This window comes from Culex quinquefasciatus, chromosome 3 (assembly GCF_015732765.1).
Source record: "Culex quinquefasciatus strain JHB chromosome 3, VPISU_Cqui_1.0_pri_paternal, whole genome shotgun sequence".
Taxonomy (NCBI): Eukaryota; Metazoa; Arthropoda; class Insecta; order Diptera; family Culicidae; genus Culex; species Culex quinquefasciatus.
This window is the reverse complement of record NC_051863.1, coordinates 122,779,143-122,806,492: the sequence shown is the minus strand read 5'-3', so window position 1 is coordinate 122,806,492 and position 27,350 is coordinate 122,779,143. Positions and strand designations below refer to the sequence as shown.

The 27,350-nt window shown below is 35.6% G+C and overlaps 1 protein-coding gene across 2 annotated transcripts in view; it reads right to left on the bottom strand.

Annotated features, from left to right (window-relative positions):
- The window catches only part of LOC6043370 (guanine nucleotide-binding protein G(q) subunit alpha), a 67,189-nt gene extending 42,233 nt beyond the window's left edge, over positions 1–24,956 (bottom strand). The window contains exon 1 of one of the 2 annotated variants that reach the window (XM_038265231.1): positions 24,533–24,956. The gene's annotated coding sequence lies outside the window, so the exon portion shown is untranslated. Of the gene's footprint in view, positions 1–13,299; positions 13,455–24,532 lie in introns of those variants that run through there. The other variant, XM_038265232.1, reaches the window with a different exon arrangement.
- Positions 24,957–27,350: the final 2,394 nt, after the last annotated feature.

Below are 27,350 nucleotides of genomic sequence, written 5' to 3'. Positions count from 1 at the left end.
AAATTCTTAAATTCTTAAATTCTTAAATTCTTAAATTCTTAAATTCTTAAATTCTTAAATTCTTAAATTCTTAAATTCTTAAATTCTTAAATTCTTAAATTCTTAAATTCTTAAATTCTTAAATTCTTAAATTCTTAAATTCTTAAATTCTTAAATTCTTAAATTCTTAAATTCTTAAATTCTTAAATTCTTAAATTCTTAAATTCTTAAATTCTTAAATTCTTAAATTCTTAAATTCTTAAATTCTTAAATTCTTAAATTTAAATTCTTAAATTCTTAAATTCTTAAATTCTTAAATTCTTAAATTCTTAAATTCTTAAATTCTTAAATTCTTAAATTCTTAAATTAAATTCTTAAATTCTTAAATTCTTAAATTCTTAAATTCTTAAATTTAAATTCTTAAATTCTTAAATTCTTAAATTCTTAAATTCTTAAATTCTTAAATTCTTAAATTCTTAAATTCTTAAATTCTTAAATTCTTAAATTCTTAAATTCTTAAATTCTTAAATTCTTAAATTCTTAAATTCTTAAATTCTTAAATTCTTAAATTCTTAAATTCTTAAATTCTTAAATTCTTAAATTCTTAAATTCTTAAATTCTTAAATTCTTAAATTCTTAAATTCTTAAATTCTTAAATTCTTAAATTCTTAAATTCTTAAATTCTTAAATTCTTAAATTCTTAAATTCTTAAATTCTTAAATTCTTAAATTCTTAAATTCTTAAATTCTTAAATTCTTAAATTCTTAAATTCTTAAATTCTTAAATTCTTAAATTCTTTAATTCTCAAATTCTTAAAAAAAAATTTGATGTATCATAATTTTGGAATTTCGATTTTTTCAAACATTGAATTTTATTGTTATAATTTAAGATTGTTTTTTCTTTATTTTTTCTTTTTTTTGCGATGCGTTACGTTTTACTAATTTGTAATTTGAAGCTTTCAAAAATATAGAAAGGTTTCTCTGTATTTTTTTTAATTTTGGAATATTGAATTTGGTGCATCTGTTAGTTTTTTTCTAAATTACAGATTTGAAAAATGGATATTTTTTTTAAATTTGTATTTGTATGCTTAAATTTCTGAAATTCTAAATTTTTGCTTTTTACTTTTGTTTTTATTTTTAGAATATTTGTATTGTTGAATTTCTAAATATCTGATAATTTTTATTATTGACTGCCACTTCTAGAAAATAACTACGAATATGATAATGAGAATGAATTTGCCTTCCAAACATATGAAAAATTCCCCCAATTAACATTCTCAATCACGTTTTAATAAATTATATATTTCTAAAAAAAATGGATTCCGGATGAAAAAAAAATCCGTATCACATCGTTATTGAATTTTTTAATTCGTGATCGCCACTCTTACCTATCGATTTCGGAAAACAACCGTGCCCCCCCCAACATTTTGGACTAGTCGGCGCCCCTGCCATAATCATTTAACATTCCAACTCCCAAGGCCTCAAAAAAGTTGGAACTGTAACATCAACTCACTGGTTCTCGGACATAGCTCAACCAATCAAGATGATTCTTTTTTCCAGTGATTTGTTAGGATGTCTAGATGATCCTAAAGTGTTACAGAACTGCGTTGGGCGTTCCAGTGTTAAATTGTTTAAAAATGCTTGCAGAAATAGCCTGATACACTACAAATCTTACTGCAGACTTCACATAATATAGGAGAAATATTTATAAGAAACACAGCCAAAGTTGAAATGACATTTTTTAAACATTGGCAAAGTCACATAAAACAAGTCACATTTCCAACCTTATAATTTTCTAAAATTTTAAGAGTTCTTCTTTCGAATGCTTTTTAAAGACCAATTTTTTTTAAGAAATGATTTTTGGCGAGGCCCGTCTACAGGCGGGGTTGGGTTTTAGAGGGTTAAAGATATTGTTCAGTGCAATGTTTTACATAATTTATATTATCAATTTCAAATTTCAAGCGAAATTATCTTTGATTGAAATATGGATTAGTTAAATGTGAAGTTTCAATTTATATAAATAGCACTTGAGCCTTTAATGACAAATACTGAAAATTCAAAAAAAAAAAAATTCAAGTTCAATTTAGTTAAATAAGTAAGCATATGTAGAAGAGGCACACAAATTATTATTTAAAATTATTTTCTGGAATAATCAAAACCAAAGTGACAAAAACTTTTATAAATGGATTTTATTCTAAAACTTTTCTGAAATACAAAACAAATAACATTGATGCAAACTTTAGGTGAATATGCCGTTCAAGATATGCTGCGCTTTGCAGATATGTTTTGCATGTTAATCTGATATTTTAATACCTCAATTTTTAGTAAGTATATATTGTGTTAGGGGGTAATACTTTGTATCCTAGAGTAGTCATCAATGAGACACGGGGAACAATGATAAAATGGCTCTCACATATCGTAGGTTCAACCAATCAGTCTCATATTTGGGGGAAAGGTGTGCCTACTGAATATGCTTCTGCCATAAGAGTTGCTTCGGACAAGGAAGCTCTCTTGCAAAGTTATTGATAAATGTTTGTGTCTGGGGTGTAAAAGTAATGTATGGCCCAAAATCACATTTTCGCTTAAATGCTGGCATTTACAACAAAACTTCAAATTTCACTCGTCATTTCGTAGAGCATGAGTTGGGCTACATTGTCCTTTCATTGTTTTTGACCAAATTTTAAAGAATATAACCAGAATCCAGTGCTGTCTCATTGTTCCCCTCTCTTTTCAGCTCTTGGGCAACAATGAGACACCTTGATTTTTTTTTCATTTAACTTTTCAAAAGCAATGGCAATCTTACAAAACATGAAGTGGACGTATTTTTAGCGCATTTATTGCGTTTTAACATTATTTAACCAAAGATAATTTAAATACTTTTTAGTAAATTTTGTCAACTGATGATTTGAATTGAAAAAATTGCCTTTTAATGTCCAAGACAAGTCACCTGCAATGATACAACACAAAAACATGATGTTTAGCTAGAATCGTATTTCCGTAGTGTCTCATTGATCCTCGATTGTCTCAATATTCCTGCCAAGTGCAACTACAATTAGACAGTTGAATAACTCTGGCTGTAGAGTTCGGATCGATCTCATATTTCGTCAATGTTAGAACGATTTAATAGAAAGGAAAGCTAGTTATAAAATGATTATGAAAAAATTACAAAAATCATTGAAAGTTGATATCCAAAATCTACCCTACACAATGGTTCTAAAATGATACATTTTTGTGTTAATTCAAGCAGTTATAAGAATGTCGTGAAATTTCATTATTTTTCAATTCGCATGCCTTGAAATTTAAATTTTATGGCCGTGAAAAAAATATAGCTTTAAGCATGACCGTAGTTTTTTAATTTCATTAAGTTGGTATGATAGGGTTTCTTGCATATTCCGGAAGAGGCACCTATTACCAGATCCAGATGGACGCTCCAAGATTCATCTGTTATGTAAAATGTGTATTTCTACTATAATTTAAATCCCAGAAAAATTCCAAGCCTAGAGGCTGTAGGAAGGCTTAAAACAGTTATACACATCTGATTACACAGGTCAACAAAATGAAAAATAGTGCACGTTCTCGATCCTAGTATTATAGGTGGCAAACCAACCCCAAAAGAATGTGTCTTGTTCAAACAAGGGAAAGTCTGACGAAAGAGCAAGAGAACGAAGTAATCAACTTTCTGAAAACTGAAATCCGATCTTCGAAATTCATCTTGGTGGTGCACTAAAATAATGCCAGCGTAAGTTACACACGCTTACTCAAGACTCAGACATTTTGAGGTTATGTTGAAAACCATTCTTCTTTGTATCGGTTTAAATCGTTTTGTTATCGAAACTCTAGACAAACTTGATTAAACTTTATGATTTTCAATATCAAGCTATAGGACCCAAAACTCGATTGAGTTACAAAGCATTTTCAACCAAAACAAAGTAATAAATTGTTCAACTGCAAGCAAGGATCCATGAACAGTAAAATATTCAATTTTGTTCAAATTGCATACGGTTATAAATGAGTTACAAGCGAAATGGAAGTGAGGAAAAGACTAAAAATTGCTTTATGAGCTCTTCAAAAGGTAACCTTGCATCATCGATCATTTGAAATAATTTAAAACGTTGTTTAAGTGACAAAAAAGGCCTAATAATTCTGGGACCAATATCTCCGACTGAGTACAACTGTCCTCATCGTCGGATATTGAGAACCACCAAGAAGAAGAACACCCGAGGCAGACGACTATCTTGGCCAACAGTACCGTAGCCGTCGTCGATGCCGGCCGCCGTCGTCGTGCAAATTAGAAAAAAAAGGAAATGTAAAGCACGGACGGAACGTGGAACGAGGGTCTCCTCTGCTTGGTGTGTGTGGTTACATACGATGACAGGTTATCGATTTTTCCTTGTCTTTCTGCCTTTCTTCATGAGACAACAACGAAAGTGGTCACCGAAGGAACTCCACAGAACCAAGGTGCCGGTTGCTCCGGAGAAAGTTCCTCCACCCGAGATCACTACAAATCTTCCGGGCTTCTTCCGATTCAGAACAAACGAAAATGGTCGAATGTGTGCGTGAGTTAGTATGTTAGTGTGTTTATAATAGGGAGGCATTTACAACTTCCTCCCCTGTCACGCCGATACCCCGTGTCCAAACCCGGGATCCGGTCGGTCACATCGCGTAGAGCTTAGATGACTCAAATTGTATTTAGTTACACACGAATCGACATACACACACACACGTACAAATTCAGTGTGCTAGTACTAGTACTAGTGTACTATGGTTTAGCAGAGCAGCTTTTTGCAGTGCGATTTTCCTCGCCATGGCATGGTCGTCCTCTCCGGGAGTTTTTCGTGCGGCCTCAGGGTTGTTACAGGCTTGGACATGGACAATGTCTACGGGACGGATGGACGGGAGGGGGTGCGGGATCGGCACTCCAGTCAGTGCGGCGCGGCCCCACACTCAACACAACAGTCGAGCCAAGTAAGTCGGACCATCCAGACAGTCTCGGAGTGGAGAACCGGAACGAGCGACGATTTAATGAGAGCAATATGAGAGAGGTTTGAGTTTTTTTTTGTCTGTGCGAAAACACTGCCGCCGCTCTAAGAACGGTGCCGTGCACCAATACAGGTGAGAAAGGTATGACATTTGTGCGATATCAAACGGAGATATCGGCTGATGCCAGTAACATAAGTAGTGACTTTGCAGTGGTTGCAAAATTGGATACTTAGTGATTAGTTTTTGAAGATTTTGAACAGGTCGTAAAATTTGCTGTAAAGTGCTCAAGATGTGGCACTAAACTATTGACTACATCCACAATTAAGAATGCTTCAAAATTTCATATAATAGCAGTGGCAGTGCGTGGCCGAATGGTTACGCTGTCCGCTTTGCGAGCGGATGATCATGGGTTCGATTCCCATCTGCTTCAACCTTCCATTGGATGGGGAAGTGAAACGTCGGGCCCGGCCTCGGTTGTTGTTAGGTCGTTAAGTCATTCCAGGTATGGGACTCGTCTCCCTGCTGTAAAGACAAACAACACACCAAACAAAGCCTGCTCCGGTGGAATCGTCAGTTCGAAGCCGGGAGTGTATGGTTCTTTGGAGTAGAAAGAGGTTTTGGTGCTCTTTTTATTCAAGCCTTCGGACTCCAAGCTCGAGCAGAGACTTGCAATAGAGACCACAAAGACCCGGGGGTCCCTGAAGTGGATGGTTTGATTCAAACCTCTTTTTATGCGAATTTTGGTTCTCGCGTAAAAAATATCGCGTAAAAAAAGTTCGCGCTATTTTGAATTGCTTGCGTAAAAAGAGTTTTTGCAATTCCGTCGTGAAACTACTTACTTTTCCTGTCATTCTTGAACGACGAAATAGCCTACTTTTCTGTACCAAAAATAACAGAATCGAATAGCAACACTTTTCAAAATAAATGCTGAAAAGTTCTACTTTTCTGCACTGAAATGGGTGCTGAAAAGTTGAACTTTAGCACTTGTTTCGAAAAGTAACACTTTTCAACATTTTTTTTTATTTAAACGATTTATTGACAAAATATATGAAAAAAAATATATATATATACAGCAATTCCATTTGAAAAGAGCCTAAACCAAAAAAAAAGTTCTCCGATCGGGCTCATTAACCCGTATTTGGTTCTTAGTGCCCTCCCGTGGCATTTTTGTTTTCATTCAAACCTACATCGCATTCAATTCGATTTTCGCAAAAACCATGTATAGATCATATCTCTGCGCCATTTAACGATTTAAGCTGTCTTAGACGCAAAAGATGAGTTTGACTTCGGAAATTTTCCCAAAAATAAATTAAAATGGAATCGTTATAAAACTTGAAAATGTGACGTCTGCAAAAAGGTCTGAAAAAATTTTTAATTTCCCAAAAATGTTAAATAAAAATTGGCGATTTGTCCGTACATGTATAGGTTTGAAAAAAAGCGTTCGCGCGCCGTCAAAAACGGGAAAATGCGAAATGCATTTATCGCGCAAAAACTGTTTTTAAATTTCAGTTTCCAGAAATTACCAAAACTTGGTTCGAATACAAAAAGCCAAGAATCTTAGGTGAAATATAAAATATCACATTTTTGGTCAGATTGTCAAAACGCCATTTTAAGTTTTCATACGACTTTTCAATAGTTAAAAGATATGAAAATTTACTATTTTTCCAAATAGCCAAACTCATCACCTTTTTTGCGTCTTGCTAAAATCGGTAAAAAATGGCGCTGAGATATGATTTAGAAAAAGTGGTTTTGTTAATGACAAAATTCAATAAAAACTTTTGAACATTATTACTAACCCAAATAGCCAACTCAAATTATTTTGGCCTTGAACCCTAAAATTTGAGCCTGAGGAGAATTTTTTCATTTTTATATATTATATATATATATTCCTCGTATTTATCCAACTCGGTGAACCTTTGGATAAATGTACGACTCGTGCTGAAATTTTTTGCAACTTGTTGCATAAACTACTATTTCAATATTTATAGTTTTAAAAATTTTTTTGATAATAATAACTCGGTTAACGGGGATTCAAAATATCTTGAGAGAACCTTCGCTGGTTACTATGCAGCAGGTTGAGATGTTCTGAGTTATCCAAAACTTTTAACATTGAACTTTAATAAATGTTCAACAAGTGTAAACCGGGGATTCAAAATGAGAAAACCTTCGTGACTTAAGAATTACCTTTGAGATGTTTGAGTTTGGAAAATCCAAATTCATTTCCTGAAAACTACAGTCAAAAGGGTGTCTATATGGTAACCAATGGTATATTCAGGTTATTTTGTTCGATGATGCTTTGGATTCAGAAATCTCCAACTGGAAAGTCATGTCTACCCGATCATCGAGGGTCTTTATTAAATTAACCATCGGTATAGCCATCGTGGTCCACGGCCTGGATGGTTCCGTTAATATAGCCACCCGACTCCCGTTTAAGGTAGATATCCAGGTCATGACTTCCGGGAGATCCTTGATGACCCAAAACAATCCAACATGCCACAGAATGGCCATCGTGGTCCACTGAAGCTACTTGAAGCTATACCGATAGTTAATATAGCCATATAGACACCCGTTGATCTGGTAGATATCTAGGCCATAACTTCCGGAAGTTTTTGAATGACCTAGTACATTCCAACAGAACACAAGGTAACCATCTTAGGTCACGAAAGCTACCTCAAAATATCACGATGGTGAATACACCGGTCAGACTCTTGTTAAACAGGTAGATTTTCAGTTCATGACTTCCGAAATTTCGTGGCTCACTGAAGCTACCTGAAGCTATATCGATGGTGAATACACCGGTACAGATACCCGTTGAACAGATAGATATTCAATTCGTAACTTCCGGAAGATCTTAGTGGTCCAGAACATTTCAATATGATGCAGAGTATCCATAGGAAGCTACCGATGGTGAAAATCTCGATTTTGGTCCTCGTTAAACAGGAAGATATGATCAAAATGGATAAGTCTTCCGACCGCTTAAAAATGGTCCACGTTATTTTGAATTCTTCGCGTAAAAAAATCCACGAAAAAGGAGGTCGCGTAAAAAGAGGTTCGACTGTACTAAGACAGATCTCAATCATGAAACTGTTTGAAACATTATTAAACTATTAGGGTAATTCTAAGCCAACTCACACAGTAGTTGCCCTTCGATTTGCGTGAAAATTTGTCCTGAGGGGTCATTTTTGTCCCATTTTTCGATATCTCGTGACGGTACTATTGGACGCCCGGCGTACTCAAAATTCCGAAACAACGAAAATTCTGCCATTTTTCGTTACACGATTGAATTATTTTAGAGCTTGTCATTTTAAGGGAAATTTAATGTACTTTTCAAATCTGCAATATTTATAGGTTTAAAAATTCCTGTGAGTCTCGACCAAACTTCCCGAGAACCGAGAGGCCAATTTTCCGGAAAAATTTGTCCCGGTATTTTGCGCTCGTCACCCCCTATCTGCTATAACAACTTTGTAGAACATTGTTACACTCTAATAGATGATCATACAAAGTTAAAAAAACACGACATTTAAAAATGAAAAAAAAATGTTCTCAAAGAAAAATTACCCTTCTGAGATATTTCAGTTTTGAAAAGTAAACATTACATTTCCCTGAAAATTACATGTCAAAAATTTGTTTACAATCGAGTAACGAAAACTGGCAGATCTTTTCAAACCATTTTTTTTTCGATGAAAAATGCGTTTTTTGGAATTCATAAAAGTCTCTTTGACAGCTGTAAATTATTGAAAAACACGTCTTTTTCGCGTTTTACGTTTACTCCTTCCGTCGGATTGGGAAGTAAAACGTCGGTCCCGGCCTTGGATGTTGTTAGGCCGTTAAGTCATTCCAAGTGTAGGAGTCGTCTCCACGATTTAAGTACAAACAACACACCAAACTAAGCCTGCTCCGGTGGAATCGCTGGCGGCGATTAGACTCACAATCCAAAGGTCGTCAGTTCGAACCCTAGAGTGGAAGGTTTCTTGGAGTAAAAATAGGTTTCAAGCCTTTGGACTCCTATGTTCGAGCTGAAACTTGCAATAGAGACCACAAAATACCCGGGGGTCGTGGAAGTGGATGGTTTGATTTTGACGTCTTTTTCACATGTTCAAAAATTGAAGGGGTCGTACCGCCCCTCTTTCACGAGATAAAGAGAAATGGACCTCGGATTTGTGATCAGGGACAAAAAATACCCTTGAGAGCACAGTTTCACGCAAATCGAAGGAATTCGGGGCACTATTTTTCAATTTCGTGTAAGTTGGCGATGAATTACCCATAATAACTGTCAAAATTTACTGCAAATACAATAAATATGTTTCATTGTTGCAAAAATCACCAAGCCACCCTCAGTATTTTCAACCCGGATGTTACGGATATCGCCGGTTCCTTAGAATCAATCAAAATGGTCAAGTGACACTTTAAACTTCGTGAAATTAGCCTCTTCTAACAGACCATTTGACCGGGTTCAATTCAATTTACACACTTTTATGCTGAATTTTGTAAGAAATGCTGGAACTATCGAAGTCTTTCCGAATTTTAAAATTACAGCATCAAATCAAACCAAACTATTTCTTTCGAAGGTCAAATCGATATACAGTATTAGAGTGTAACAAAAATGACTTTTTTGCGGGCATTCAGGGGTTTGTTCCGGTGGGCATACTGAGCCTAAATCCCAAATATGAGCCTGATTGGACGTAACAGGAGCTGGCGCTCCGCCCTTCAATTTTAAATGGGATTTAACCCGTAAAAAAAGATTTTTTCAAAACAGTCACTTTTTGAGGCATATTGGCCACCAATGCGTTTACCAAAAACATCACTGGCGTGTAGGCCAGATCCTTGAGCATCTTTTGATATATATATAACATTGAAGTTTGGAGCATCCTGGAGCTCGGTACAGACCTTCAAAGTTTGGCGTTTCTCTTTGTTTCGTCGTCCGTGTCTGTCGCGGGTGACCATGAACGGCCATGATCGATGACGACCAACTTTTTCAAAACTTTTTTTTCGTAAAATCGCGATAACTCGGGATGTTTATAAGCAACCCCCTTATGTCTATAAATCAAAATTTTTGTAATTGTCTGCTCTACAACTTTGTAGAACATTGTTAAACTCTAAAAAATAACCCTGCAAAGTTAGAAAAATACACGAAATTTTAAAATGAAATATTTTGTTCTAAATGAAAAAATTACCCTCCTGGGTCAATGTAGATTCGAATAGTACATTAAATTTCCCATAAGATGACATGTTCCAAAATTTTTTACAGTCGAGTAACGGAAAAGGGGAGAATTTTTAAAACTTTTTTAGTGTTTTTTTCGATGAAAAATACGTTTATTCGGAATTCTGAGTACGCCATCAAATCGGGCGTCTAATTTTACATAAAAGTCCCTTTGACACCAAATTTCTATCTCATCACCGTTTCAGGCAGCAAATTATTGAAAAACACCTCTTTTTTCGTATGCTCAAAAATGGAAGGGGTCGTACCGCCCCTCCGTCACGAGCTATCAAAAAACAGACCTCGGATTCGTGATCAGGGACAAAAGCTACCCCTTAGGACAAAGTTTCACGTAAATCGAAGAGGGGTCGGGGCAACTTTTCCCGATTTCGTGTGAGTTGGTAGAGAATTACCCTTATATAAAATTTCCAAAGTTATATAAACTTTTATACTAAGTAATTAGTTAACTTTATATTCAATCCAAATTATTTTTTTAATCAGTCAAGGATGCCTATTTGGAGTTGGGAGAATGGATTTATGGTGATTTTTTAACAAATAACATTATTTATGTTAATTTTTCGAAAGGTGTACAAACTTTTTAGCACCTTTTTTGATTTCTGTAATAGTATTTGTTATAATTTTTTTATATGGAAATCATCTTTTCATGATCTTTTTATAGCAAAATGTTCGGCATGAGTTTCTGAACAAAACGTAGTACTAGGTTTCTGTAAAATTTTAAATTATTTGCATGTTTCTTCACAAAATGTGCATAGTGCCCAAGGGGTGTAAATACTTTGTTTACATACTGTACAGAGCGTCCAATTTCCCAGGGTTACTAATTTTCCGGGAAACGGGAAATTTTCAGCCAATTTCCCGGGAAATCCCGGGAAAATTTTTATGATCTTGGTTTTTAATAATATTATGCAACAAAATTGTATAGGACATCAACATTATGGTTAAAATAAGTGTGAAGATCAATTAGCAGCTTGACTGCATGTAAAAAATCATTCGACTACAAGAAAATGTATTTTGGTATTTTTTGATGAGAAATATTTTCTATCAAAACTGTTAGTAAAATTAATCCATAATCCACAATCATAACATGCAGAAATTATGTTTTTCATGACAAATACTGGTTTCTGCTCTTGAACAAATGGTAAAGCTTTTAAGTGTTGGTTTTACTCCGAACAACCCTATATTTTTAAATATTTGAAGCGAGCTTTGAATATATTTTTTGCATTTTTTGAGAACAAACAATAGAAAGTAATTTTTCAATGATTTTTTTTTGTATTATTATGCAACATAATTTAAATTATACGATAAATTACCATCATTCCATAAAAAGTCTTCTATTTTTTCACATTTAACCCTCTAACACCTGTAATTGCACCAGTGCTCTATAATTCTTTTACTTCAAAATGTAATTTCTTTAGTACTAGGTATTCAACCAATTGAATTAATTCTTTTTGCACAAATTCGATTTTCATCTCATTTGATCATGTTAAACAAAAACGTAAAAAAAATCTCAATTATAATTTGGAGATAAGGAGTTAACAATGTTGTGATGAAATAACATCAATCTATTAAAAAATTGTCTAATTGTGATAATTTTATACTCATTAAGCAAGATCTATTCCCAGTTGCTTTAAAAATTAATATTATCAGAAATAATTCTGAGATCATTATTTCTGATAATCTGATTAATTATATATAAACCAAACAATACATTTCATTGAACAAAATCATGTTTTCTTATTTTTTTCAGAGCATTTTCAAAAAGCAGTCCAAAAAAATTTAGAAAATGATTACTTCCGCTTGAATTTCGGGAATTCCCGGGAAATTTGTTATTTATTTTTTCGGGAAATCCCGGGAATTCCCTTGACGGGAAATTGGACACTCTAATACAGTATGGGCCATGAATTATTTCTGGATGTTGTTTTCAAATGTTTTATTAATGTTTTGTTAGTAAGATGTTAATTATTTTTTGTCTTTCATACTGACGAAAAGCTCTTAATCACTCGTAAAAAGCCAGTCTAAATTACACCTCAAAAACTCAGATTCATATTCTGAGCTAGGGCCTATTGGTTTTGGGATAAACAAATAAAAAAACAAAACTTTACAGACATTTTGGCGCTTAAGGGTATAAACCGAAAAAATGATTTTTAAACTAAAACGCGCACTGTAGCACCGGGATTGCATAAAATTTTCCAGCAACATTATTGTTCAAAGAATGTTCTGGCATGGGAATATTTCCAAAACTATCTGACTTAGGGCAATGCGGATTATAAAATTGATATTGCACGTAGATTGTTTACAACCCAACAGATTGGTTGCCTGCAGAAAATTTCAATGTAGAGATCTGTGTATTTATTTGAACCAACATAATTACGTAGGCCTAGTTATGTCTCTACTTCATAAATACTTAGGCTTCTTGTGCCGAAAACTTGTTTTTGTCTGGGTTGCTAAACATGGCAGCAGTGGCTTTTTCTGATTATTCAACTTTTTCGTATCACATAACTTTACACCGGATCTTAAATTATCATCACTGAACGACGATCTCTTTTCCACTAAGTATTGACACTTAATCCTTCCGAAAATTGTTCAAGACATCTTCCTTCGTCAAACCCTTTCCACTGAATATGCTCAGCCAATCATCCCATGAGGTAATCCACAGTCGGCTCCAAACATATCCACTTGGCTACAGCAGCATGATTCCTGGATCCTGTGCCGACAACATCGACAACAACGACAATCCACATCCATGTCTCCCCGGTGTTGATGGTCGGTTCGATCACTCCGGTGGTGGTTCCTTATCCCCCCATCACACAAACAGACACCCAACCAAACACACACACTTGGGCACACTTTTCATCAGCACTCTCTCTCGTGCTCATTTTCGCTCTCTCCCTTGGAGCAGATTCTTCTTGACGGCACGGTGGCGGCAGTGTATTCCTTCCTGCCGCTCCCAAAATTTTCACCACCCAAGAGGGGGCGAGAGCGGCTGATGGTGGTGGTGCTGAAGAACTCTGTGAAAAAACCTCCTCCCAGGTTCTTCGATTTCGCACTTTTTCGAGGGTGCCCAAAATGCGAGTATCGGCTACACCACACACAAGAATGAATCTTCGGGACTCGCGTCGTAGTTACCGCGCACGTGTCAACTCCATCGTCCCTACGGGGACCGGCCACTGCGGCGTCCGCGGACCACTAGCTGGCCCTCACAGGGGTCCATTGTGCACCACAAAACAAAACACTATCCCAGCAGGTCGTTGCAAGTGGCCGTCACTCATCCTGGAACACCGATTGTTCGGCGAGCGCTGGTCGTCGTCGGTGAGCAGGGAGCAGCAGCAGCTCGCCTTTCTTTTTTCTTTTTTTTTTTTGGGAGTAGAGAGCTCTGCGAGAATTTGGGAGCAAGAACATCCGAGTGTCTGCTCCGTGGGAGACGAGAGGGCAACAACAACGGCACAACATCGGCGGGTGTCTATTTGACGTTCCGCCACAAGTTTCTGTGCTGATGCGAGAGTTGCCAAATGATTGGACTGTGGAGAAAATTTTCTTCTCCAATACATACGAGCGAAAACACTCACACAGGCTTACAACTAACATAGATGGGGCAGAAAAAAGGTACACTGGTGGAGACTGTGGAGTTTGCGGCAAAGAGTCGGTAGCTGAAGGTTTGGAAAGGGAGAAATTGTTCCGTGGAAACATTGGGGGAAACGGTTCTTCCGGTCTCCGAGAAGGGGGTCTAGTTTTGTCGTAGTAGTAATAGTAGTAATGATAGTAGAGATAGTAATAGTAATAACAATTGTAATTAAAATAGAATGCACGAGCTTCAGAACATCAATGCGATCTATAAAAAAGGAGAAAAATTCCTATTAAAGCAAATATAATCAAAGCTGATAGTTAACAAGTCATTGCAATTTTGCTGTATTTAAAAAGATGTGTTAAACCAACTAATATATTTGCCAAAATCAGCAGATGCGCAAAATTAAAACCAGCAACTTAATGCTGCTGTTTTTTTCCTTTCAAATTACTACCATAGTGTTTCCCGGGAAATTTTTAAATTTCCTGGTAAATTCCAGAAATTTAAGTGCAACTATTGCACAATTTTTTGAAAATTTGTAGAATAAACTTTATTTAATTTTGTTAAATTTCCATTCAAACCAAATTTGGTCGCTTTATACCATATTTAGCCGTATTGTTGAAGTGATTTTAATTTACCAAGATAGATTGTCTTGAAATAATGGCGTCGAACTGTCAAAAAATACTTTTCAACCAATGTTTTTTGTATGATCAGTTTGATGCTAACAAATATTTTTTTTTTTTTTTTTTTTTTTTTTTTTTTTTTTGGGAGGGTGATCCAGCCGCACATCGTTGATGTCGAAACCTCTAAACTGGGCCCTCGTCCTGTCACGTCCGTCAGTAGTCTTGTCGTACATTACAACTAGAATCAGATCTGCCAATGAATTAGTACACTTCGACCAAATAAACACTGACGCTGTATGGATCTGACTCTAGAATAAATGCACAGTTGTGTGTTATTCATAAGTCCAAAATGTTCAATTATTCATATTAGTCCAAATATTCATTTGCGGATAACTACCTAACTTGAATTGAATACAAGATTTAAAGCAACCTATCCGAAAGCTACTCTTATCTCAAATCCCCGACATTTTAATTATTAACCAAAAAAAAAACAAAAAAAAAAGTTGAGATTTTACAAGTCGTGAATTGAAAGAGACGACCATTTGTTCGTCAGAATTCCAGTAGATCCTCGATACGCAACAATGGTCGATACAATCATAATCCGACAACCGTTAATTCAACAAATCAACGAATTTAGTCCGATATCATTTCACTATTGATTGATCGAGACTCCATGGAAATTTTGACAAATCAGAATGGTTTTTATGCTACTTGAATGAAAATCACCGATTCTGATAGAATTACTAAATTCACTGTTACTAATTTTGTCCCTAAATAACTAAAGGCAAAGTATAAAAAGTTGATATTTATAGTTAAAATCCTAAATTCTACAATCACTATTTTTCTAAACCCGCATCCTAACCTGACACCCACATTAAGATAGGGAAAAATCACATATGTAGCGGTTCATTGTACAAATGTGATATTTCCACTATCAGAGAACCTCCTTGTCTCGATGACAGCTTACCGGCCATCGATTAAGCCCTGAGACTACGCCAAAGTGGGTTCTCGCAGCATGAAGTGGTGTCCATGTGTAAAAATGGAAGCTTCAGCAATATACTGAACACTTCGATTTTAATTCCACATCGAATCAAATCATACTCTTTGCCAAACAAGCATCAAACCTATGACACTCATTATGACAAAGCCCAGGGATGATCAGTTTGATGCTAACAAATTATTACTTCAAAATCTACCACGAATCTACCGAAATCTGTTTATTGAATTCAATCAGTATTTTATTTGAATTGGCAGTTCTGCTTGAGGATAACGTAAGTAAGCTCTTTTAAAGCATTATAATTTTTGGTGTTGAAAAAAGGTTACCACTAAGAGCAACAAATCGAGACTTTTATAGACACATTAAACGGGGTAGTATACCAGTGGAAAATTTTAAAACTTAATTTAAGGTGAAGCCGTTGATCAATTTCGAAGAAAATTGATCATCACTATAAAATATTCTGTATTAAATTCAATTTAAAGAATTTTAGCACCAAAGAAATCAGCATGTGCCGGGAGTTGTGTTATTTAAGCCACTGAAAAAAATCAATCTAAATCAAATGCGTTCAAAAATTTATATAATTTAGAGGTACAATCATTGACGTCATAATTGGCAATCATTGATTAATGGCGATTTCCATAACATTATAAGGAATGGGATAATCGTTACCAAAAAGAATCAGCATGTGTAGGGCACTATTCTAAACAACTTGTTGAAGGAATTTTGTCAAAATATTGAAAGCGGTGCAAAATTTATATCTTTGAACGAAAAATCATGACAATGATGGAAGTCTTCACGTTAATGGCGAAATAGATCAGGTGATTGGATTCTTTATAACTAGCAAAACAATGCCAAAGGGCCGTTGTGGGTTTGTAAACAAAGAGTGTATCCCTTTCATGCCAGATGTAAACATCCTTTAGCGTGAACAGGACACACTCTTTGTTTACAAACCCACAACGGCCCTTTGGCATTGTTTTGCTTGATAAGTTGGTAGATGGTGTCCTTCACTTTTGGGGCAATGACTGTCAATGATGGTTTTGAATTCAGGGTCCAGAAATAGTAAATTTCAATGAAAAACTAATCACTCTATGTAAAATGCTTCTACAAACAACACAAAGAAACCATTTTTTTTTAAACAAACATGGCCGCCAAATGGTCAATTGGGGATAATGCCTTCTAGAGCCTTAAGGCTTGTAAACCAACTTTTACAAACACTCAAAGATTTATAACCTTGACTTTTGATTCAAGTGAAGTAAAAACTGCAATAAACCGAAAAACACCCCAAACCCGCCTCGGGAAACCCGAAATATTTCCGGTGGTCAGGAACCGTTTTTCCAAAGCTGATCGTAGCTGAAAACAGGATAAATTTCCCGACAAATTCAACTGGGTAGATCAATATTGGTCATTTTTTCGCAAAGATGCAGCATTGAAAATTTCCGTGACGTTACAACGCAAGCAGAATACCCTTTTTTTAAAGTCTGCGTTGTTACGTTACAAAATGTACACAGCTTAACTTTTTTTTTTCAAAAACAGTTCAGCAGTCAACTTTACGTTTAAAAAAATGCTGTGACATTTTTTGGCTAATTTCCAAGTGATTTTATAGGGCACCATATACAGTATGTAAAAAAAAGTATTTTCACCCCTTGGGCACTATGCACATTTTGTGATGAAACATGTAAACAATCTAAAATTTTACAGAAACCTAGTACTACGTTTTGTTCAGAAACTCATGCCGAACATTTTGCTACAAAAGGCTCATGAAAAGATGATTTCTATAAAAAGTTATATAACAAATACTATTACAGAAATCAAAAGGGTGCAAAAAAAGTTTGTACACCTTTCGAAAAATTAACATAAATAAAGTTATTTGTTGGCAAATCACCATAAATCCAGTCTCCCAACTCTAAAAAGGCATCCTTGACTGAATAAAAAACTAATTTGGATTGAATATAAAGTTTACTAACAACTTAGTATAAAAGTTTATATAACTCTGGAAATTCTATATAAAACTTATCTAAACTTAATTTTGCAAACTTTTAATTCAACTAAATGTCAATATATTACCATAAAATTGCCCACGTGTTTGAATACCTGGACAAAAAGTATGTTTGTTGCATGAAAAAAAAAATTACGAAATTCCATACATTTTTGGCAGGTTGCTCAAATGAAACCATAACAACGTTTTTGCCTAAGTATTTAGAAACGTGGGTTTTATAGAAAACCTAGATGTATGGGTATCAAAAGATCGGAAATTTTATGCCCTTTCCGATGCCACATAGGTTGACTTGTGAATTGTGGACCGGTTCGGATGCCGGTGGATTTTCCGACGACGTAATTCCGGGTTGGTACGAAATTCTAACGAAAAATCTATTCTATCGATACAAAGACCCCCAAAACGGTGTTATACCAACTCCAGAATGTTTATTTAGCAATTCTATGGTAATATAATGACATTTCGTTAAATTAAAAGTTTGCAAAATTAAGTTTAGATAAGTTTTATATAAAATTTCCAGAGTTATACAAACATTTATACTTAGTATTTAGTAAACCTAATATTCAATCCAAATTACTTTTTTAATCAGTCAAGGATGCCTATTTGGAGTTGGGAGAATGGATTTATGGTGATTTGTCAACAAATAACTTTATTTATGTTAATTTTTTCGAAAGATCTTCAAACTTTTTTTGCACCTTTTTGATTTCTGTAATAGTATTTGTTATATAACTTTTTATAGAAAACATCTTTTCATGAGCTTTTTGTAGCAAAATGTCTGGCATGAGTTTCTGAACAAAACGTAGTACTAGGTTTCTGTAAAATTTTAGATTGTTTACATGTTTCAGTGTCCAAGGGGTGTAAATACTTTTTTCACATACTGTAAGGAAGCCAAAACATAAAAAAGAAAAGAACAATCGAGCCTTACCTCAAATCTTGAGGTAGGTGAAAAATTCCAATATAGGGAGCCGTGAAATTGCGTAATTTGAACTTAAAAAAAGCCTAGTTTAAGATGATTATCAGAGCAGAATCACAGCCTTTTCTAAAAAAAATATTGAAGAAACAAAATTCTCCACCGTTGTAACGTCACGCTACACATTCGCTCGTAGAACAGCAACCAAAACGTTAAATCCATAGCCCAATGCTGATTCTTATGGCATATTAAACGTACTTTTAGAATCTTTAAAAATATTCAGGTGTTTCCTTTGAAATTTCCGAGATATAGCAAAAAAACTGAAAAGAAAAGTCAAACCGTTGTAACGTCACGGCAAAATGTGTCTAAAACGTTTAAGTTTACCATTAATTAGTTTAATTGTTGCCAAAAAAACGTTTTGAGTAAATAATATGAAGAATAAGATATAATATTATTTTCATTAGGTATTTGTAAAACACGTCAAGTATTTGTTTTCTATCATTTCGTCCGATTCCGATACACGAAATAAAAAATAACCTTTATAAATGGAATCAAAACAATTGCGGAGGAATCAAATCTCTCCATAATTATACATTTCACGTGATACGGCGAACAATAAACAGTCACAATAACCAGACTAACAGCCAAGTTTCAGATAAGTAGGCGCAGGATTTGAAATGATCGATTATATCAGCTCCAATTGTTTTCTACATTATTTCATGAGCAGCAGCACTTGCAAACACATCGCATGATAGTGGCCGCCGAATTTTGGCCTGGCGGAAATGCCTCACAACTGTTCGCGTTCGTATCAATGGATCGAAAGTTTGGACATGACTAAACTTAGAAGCGATTACAAATTGGATTCCGAAACGACTGGAGAAGTATGTGAATTGTATAGCAGTAGGAATCTGAACAAGTTTATCGCAGTAACTAATGATTTATTATTATCATTTCAATATTCAACATACGAAAGTAAGTTCAAATTTTAGGAAATGAGGTTCATTATACTAAGCTTGAAAAGCGGTAAGTTTAAATCATACAGATGATCAAGGCCAGCGAAATGTCAATGCATTGCAGCAAAAGACAAAATCAAAAGTTCAATTGTTTAAGGTATGTGCTAATTAAACATACAATCCATATATTCATTGAGAAATTATATAGATGAAAAATCACTTCACGGTCTGATGAACTGACGTCATTTTCGGCCCCGAACAAACTGACGGTTTGGATGTCAAGATAGACACGAAAGACTTGATCGCGAAATCTACCGCTGGGAAGTAATTGGCCGTGGTTTTTGGTACATTCCGGGCTTTTTAAAAGCTTTTAAAAGCACATTGTCAAAACAACTTACAGGTTCAAAAAAAAACAATAATTCCGAAATAGTCAGAGCGGTATGTAGGGCCCACTCTGTCATAACAATGAAAATTCGGGAAAAAAGTCAAAAGAGTGTCCCTAGAAGCTGGTTTATTTTATTTTAAAAATGTTCAAAAAACTTCACGTCTGGAGTTTTTTTTTGAAAAGGTCCAATAAACCAAATTTTCAGTTTTTGCTTTTTGGGTGTTTTTTAATACCCCTGACTCAAGGCGGTTTCAAAAACACCCAAAAAGCAAAATCAAGCAAAATCAGCAAATATCATTTAAGTTATTTAGAAATTACGAGCGGTTTATTCATTTTGTTCACCTATCTTGAATAAATAATAATCACCCTAACTGAGTTGTAGAAAAGCTGTCCATTTCAAACTTATAGAAAACTTATGGGACGAACTTTCCGGTAAACATATTTTCGAGGCTTAAAAATCAAGACTGTCATATAGAAATGGCCAAAACCCATGTTTTACAACTTTTTACTTTCAACACCGCTGTAACTTCACCAGGATAGAACTTAGTTTGGACAATGATCAATATCGAAACTTTTATGAAAAATTGTCTAGAAAACCGATTCCGCGTTTTTTTTAAGATGTTCTCTACACAACCCTATGAACATAATTAAGTTTCATTGAGAAAAACTTGAGAAATTGCAAAATCCGTAAAAAATCATTTTGAACCATGAAATGAATTAAATATTAACTAAAATGACTTTAGAAATATTTGAACATTTTGTGCTAATTTCTTCCACTTTAATGTAAAAAAAACGTTACTTAATCCACCTTTAGATGGTTGATGCCTTCCTCACATTCATAAAGTGAATACACTACACAGCTTCAAAAAAGTGTATACATAACACTTATTTTTATCAAAATATCTATGATTTGGCTTAAAAAAACTGCATTACAAACACTAAAGTACTTATAACTATTGATAGAGTTGTCAGATTTTCAATCTTTTGAACTCTTTGGAAAGATCTCTTGATTACCCATCCAACGACGATCCGGACAACGTTTTCATCAACATATGTGAGAACCGGCCTCTAAAAAGTGTAGAAATAACACTTAAGTGGTTATAACTTTTGATAAGGTTGTCAGATCATCAACCATTTAGGCTCGTTGGAAAAGTCTTTGTAATACCTTTCTTAAAATGCATTCCATTCTTACAAAAACCACCCTTTTTACAATCTCTTGAAGTTTAGATAAAATCGTTTTTTAAGCATAACTTTTGAAGTACCGTAAAACGGGGTGATTTTGATAGCCGGGGTGACTTTGATAGGTTTGCGATTTTTCCGCAAAATGAAGAGTACAATTAAAATACGTAAGGAATGGTTCAGAAACATACTGACCGTGGTAGAGAAGTGTTCAAAGTACCTCATGAAGAACTTTTCATAAATTTTTGAAAAGTTTATAAAGTTAGTTAACTAGAGTTAAGAAAATGTGGATGAAAGTCATTATTTTAAACTTCTCAAAGTGTCATGATTTTCTCAATGAACATGATTTTTAATCGGAAAACGGAATGCATTTTCGGATTCTTTGGACAATTTTCCACTAGGAGAAGGTTAAAAAAGTTTGTAAATAATAAATAATATGTGTTTTTGAAACACAATTTAAATAAATCACCAACTTTATAGGCAAATTCAGTTGAACAAATTTCATGTAAAATGTGAAAACTTGTGATTCGTGCTTCGAATTCAGTATAAAATGCAATATAAATCGATAATTTTATAAACAAAACTATTTTTAATAAATTTCAGGCAAAATTCCGACTTTTTGACAATTTTACCTAAAATTTATATGTATTTTGTTAAAAAGCTTATAAACTTAGTTGACTTAATATAAACATTTTTCTTACAAACTATATCAGCTACTTTAGTGATGGTACATTTAACGTACAAATAAAGTTTGAACATCTTAAATATGATTTTAACAAGAAAAACTATGACTATCAAAGTCACCCCGGAATTAAAACCAAGAATTTTTAACGTAACTATTTTTCTAAACACTATTGAAAAAACTTTTTTTTTCCAAAATAGTGCATGGACTTTGTGTGGCCTACCCCAGTACATGTTTTAAAAATAATAATCTTGAGAAAAACCTTACCTGTTGGAAAATATTCTAAAAACAAATTGAAATCCTATCAAAGTCACCCCGGTTTACGGTAATATTGACTAGGGTCTTGTGGGACCATGAGGGTCTCGTGGCGCGGTGGATAGCGGCTTGGGCTGCCGATCTCTTAGTTACTATGGGGCGCGGGTTCGATTCCCGTCTTATACTCCTGGCCTTCTAACGGATGGGGAAGTAAAACGTCGGTCCATTTGCGTAAAAGAAGGTTTGGGTGACTCACCACACTTAACCTTCGAACGCCTAGAAATGAGCAGAAACTTGCAACAGAGCCCACAAAAGACCCGGGGGTCTTTAAAGTCAATATCAAAACGCGATAAATCGCTTACTTTTTCAAAAGGTCACATTGGTTGTGAATTATCCTTAAACTAGTGAAAACATCTCGGGTGAGTTTCAAAAAACTGTAAGAGTCACCGTGACCTCCGACACTAATTTTATTTTTATCCAAATTGAAACGAAATTTCATTTATTTTTAAGTTAGAGCACTTGAAGGACATGCAGATGAACAATCTCAAATATTTTTGGAATTGTTTTTTCGTTAATAGGTCGAGTGCCGTTGCAAAAAAGGCTTTGTTTACCAATGGCTCTTAGGTCTTTTTGAAAACTAATCCGAGAAATCGTCATTTTCTTAGCCTGCAGAAAAATCGCTAGAATCAGCAATATTTTTCGCAGGATCGGGAAAAGACGCCGACTTCCAACATTATCCAGAAGATTTTTCTGTTGGTTTTGGCAGATATAATTCGCTGGTATCAGAGGATTTTTTGCTGGACCAGCGGTTTTCTGTACTGGATTAACTTGTTTTGCCAATTTAATAATGTAAACATGAAGATAAACAGTGTTGGAAGCTGTGACATATAAACAAAGGATAAATATCTGTAAAGTTTCTAGATATCGCAATTCAAAGTGAATTTCTCATCGGGTGAAACATTGTTGGGAAAATTTTAAAAGCATAATTCTGTTTGTTTTGACCTATTGGCAAACAAATGGGTATCCCCCCACCTTCCCTTTCTCCTATCCTCATTTCCTCCCCCTCCCAACCCCCCCGCCTCTAAATATTATTATCTGCCAAATTTACACTAACACACCACACCACAACTGATTCGGAGCGTTTGGTACGGTATGTCCACGCATCCTTCCTCCCCTGATGATTCTGTGAAATGTGATCCGTTCACAGAATCTGTCTTTGCGGTTAATGCAACGCAGTAGGCCTGGCCGCTTTAATTTTTGCTATACATTTTCGGGGTAACTCGGATGTACTGTAATCATTAATATTGACAAGAAAGGACTTGAGGCGTAATCTTACCACAAGTTCTTCCAGGATGCTTTCTTCGGACTGGCTGCGCTTGTGTTCGATTAGATTAGATTAGATTAGATTAGATTATTGGCAAACAAATGGGTATCCCTTTCATTTTTTGATTACCGACGCGTTGAAATTGTAGATTTGAAAAAAACCAGCACTATGTGAACAATGAATGCAATTGAACTATGCAGCTTAGTTACTCAAATATTGCTTCATATTTACATTTTTTCCAAAAACATGTTTAGTTCCATAGAATGACATCTTTCATTTCTGCAGCTAACACTTACAGATACATAGTTAGTAGAGAAATTCGCTAGAAAAAAACACAATACTTTGCTATATTTTCTGCTGATATTTTTGGCAGTAATTTGCTGGTGGTTTTAACAAATAATTTCACTGGTTTAGAGACATTTTCGGCTAACATCAGAAAATGTCTCTGCTGATTTGGCGATGGATTCCCTTTTCTTGTGTAGCCAAACACATGAAAACAAAACAAAAATATCAAATTATTTCAAACAACAGTTTTAAAGAGATCGTGATGTTAGTAAATCTCGATTTTTGAAGAAAATATAAATAGATTTCAACCTTGTTCTTGAAAGGTCTTGTTGCTCAAGACCTTGGAACCCTGAGCGTGACAATTAGCCTCTCCATATAGGCTCTCTACTAGTAAGTGCCAATAACTTTAAATAAGGTACTTAGATGTTGAATAAATGTTTCTTGAAATACTTTTCAAATTATTTTTTTACGCTAGCGATAGTAAAGAGAGCAAAATTAAGATGTACTGCCTATTTGATTGTATTTTTATGTTTTTCAATAATAATTACTGCTATTTTAAAAAATCCACTAACATTTTTTAATACATCTTTTTCCTTTTCCATAGACCCCTTCTCCCTTATCCCCCCACCAAACCTTGCACCAAGGGGTGAGGGAAGGCGTGAATCATCGATTTCATTCACAAAATCTTCCTTGCCCCCAAAAACCTGTGAATTTGCTTATCCGCACGCAATCCAACAAGGCAGGAGACACATCACGGCCACTGGTTCGCATCCAACGCCGTATCCAATTCCGGGAGCCGACACCAGCAAAATTTCCAGGCCCTCAGTGGCCACCACCACAATCCGGATAAGTCGCCCCGGCGCACTCCTTCCATATAGTGAGCGACACACGAACACACGCACACACAGACATGCGTACACACACAGGCACACACTTGCAGTACGAGGCACCACTCCCCGCAGGGCCCCGTGTCTTCGTTGCCTGCTGACTGATTGGGGTTTGGGGTGCGGAAAGGTTAACCACTTTGAAGCCCCTTTTTTCTTCTCCACAATCCGGAATCGCGGATTTCGACGTTTCCAAAACCCTCCCAAGAACCGATTGCGAGCTTCTTTTTCTTCCGAGCGAACCACGGGGGACACTTTTTCTGACAGAGGCAACTTTTTTTTTTCTTTTCTTCACTCTCCCTTTGAGACTGGAATCGAACTCTTCACCTCGTCAACTTTTTTTTCTCCTACTCCTGAGGTCGGCGCTGGTAATCCGTGGCCGCTGCTGCTGGACACTCCCCAAAGGCACTGACGCGGGACAGACCCGGAGCCGATTCCGAGCATCCGCAATTTGGTCAATCCGTCCGCGAAGGAGGAGGGGGAGGCCACCCGTCGAAGGAAGAAAAAAAAAACTCCTCAACTCTGAGACATCCGCGGGGCCACCGAGACGACGATCCGCACGCGTTCCGACCTCCTAATCCGGTCCCGGGGACGCACACACACACTCACGCACACGGCACACGGTTCCGCGCGATTCCGGGCAACGTTTTAATCCGGATTTTCCGCCCCGACCACAGTTTCAATTCGCGATTCGCGTTTGCCACTTTCGTTCGACACTCTTCACAAATGCCAAACTTTTGTTCAATATGGCTGAAATTTCAGAATCGCGAGAGCGGGAGAGCGGGAGAGCCGAAAGCAGCAGGGCGCTCTCTCTTCTGTGGGGGGCCGCCGATGGAAAAATCAAATCAGACGAGAGGAGTTGCTCTCGCGATCGGCGCACGGTTAAAGTAGTGTGTGTGAGTTGCTCGGATGTGTGCGTGAAAGAAGTTTTGACAGAAGGGTATAAATATCTGAAAAGGGACGATGACGAATTTAGGGATTTTTTTTTTGTATGAATAAAATTAGTTATAAAAACATGTGAAATCTGGAGTTTTTTTGAAAAGGTCCAATAAACCAAATTTTCAGTTTTTGCTTTTTGGGTGTTTTTGAACACCCCTGACTCAAGGCGGTTTCGAAAACACCCAAAAAGCAAAAACTGGAAATTTGGGTTATTGGTCCTTTTCAAATAAAACTCCAGAAATATACGACGAACTGTCATTTTTACACGGCGCTCACGTTTGATAGGCTGTGTGAACTCCGTGCGAAATGGGTGTCAAACTAAAAAGTGTGTCAAACCATCGGGGTTTGAGTGTATATTTCCCTGCTTTGTATTCAAGTTTCCAAACAATTATTGTTTTTTTTTTTAAATTTAATTAATTTTATCTTTTAAGATGCTGAAATTAAACCGAATTTTTGGTAAATTTTAAAATGTAGTATTCCTACTAGGATGTAACAAAATGGGCCATTTTACGGGCATTTCAGGGCATGATCCCTTAGGCTGATGTACTGAGCCCAAATCTCAAATATGAGCTTGATTGGTTGCGACAGGACCTGGCGCTTTGACTTTGAAGTTTCAGTACGGTAAATATGCAGATCGGAAGGAACGTGGTCGTGAAAAGTTGTGCATTCTTTTTTCCCCTTAGAAAAGATGACAGTTCGGTTTGAGCGCGTGTGACGATGCGCGCACTTGAGGTCAAAAAACGATACACCTCTCGTAATTTCTTAATAACAAAAACAATTTGAATAACATCGAAAATCTTTCAACGTAGATTTGTTCTGAGATAGTTTACTAACATTTTCCAAAAATATGGTGGATTTTGATGAACACTACCTTAAATGCCAATAGTTTGAAAATTGACCAAATCTCACCCCTTAGAGGGGGTGACATTGGGTCAAATGCGAGGTCAAATGAAACTAAAATGATGCTCAAATACAACGATATGGTAAAACAAGTCATCCAACAGTGTTTCTTGTTCGCGGGAATCGTATTGACACGCTACAATGTTCGAAGTGGAGATTTTCAAACATTTGGGTAGTTTTCAAGCAATACTAACAAAAATATTACAAAAATGATTTTTCAAATCAAATTATTCGCTCTACAGCATTGCCTTGGCGTTCTCGATTGCGAGATCCTTACTCGAAAATTAGTGTCCGAAGGCATGATTGTTGAGGCAATTGCAAACCTCTTTTTACACCTAAGCTTCCATCCACCCCGGGATTCGAACTGAGGACCTTTGGATTGTGAGTACAACTGCCTACCAGCTACTCCACCGAGGCAGGACCCAGGGAGACGACTCCTACACCTGGAGTGAGCTAATGAGCTAACCCTCTATGTTAGACCGGGGCCAACATTTACTTCCCCGTCCGACGGAATGCGTGGTCAGACAAATCTCGTCTAGAAAAATGCCACTAAGACCGTCTGGGATCGAACCCAGGCCGACTGGGTGAGAGGCAATCACGCTTACCCCTACACCACGGACTCTGTAATTCTTAAATACTTAAATTATTTAATTGGGTCCTAAAATTAAGCTTAGATTTCTGATATTATTGTTCACAATGAAAAAGATTATTTGTCTGACCAAAATGACCCTTTGATCAACCACAAAGGGTTTACAATAGATTTTTAAATCAATTTTGAAACATTAACTTCGAGGCCCTTCTTGACAGAAATGGTTCTACTTGACAATTCGTTTCAAGGGGCCCATAGTCGATCCATCGAAATCTTATCAAATTTGGTTTTGGGTAAAAATGAAAAAAGTGAGCAGAAATGGTTTTTAGTCGTGTTTTTTTATCGTTGTACATAAAAATTGACATAGGGCTTTAGTACCCTATTATTTCATTTTTAATTGTTAATTTCAAAAATGCCACCAGCTCATCAGAATTTTTTCAAGGCATATGTTTGGGTCAAAAACACATTCCCAGATTTTTAAATTTTTAATTTAACAGTTTTTAATTTATTTTTGATTATTGTTATCATTGTAAAAAATGTGAATGTTTGATTTACGGAACATAACAAACCTTGAGTTTACGATTATTTTTTGTTAAATTTTTAACTTATGAATTTACTAAATTTCTATTTTTTTAATTGGGTACTAAAGTCCCATGAAATTTTTTATGTACAACGGTAAAAAACACGATTAAAAACCATTTCTGATCACTTTTTTCA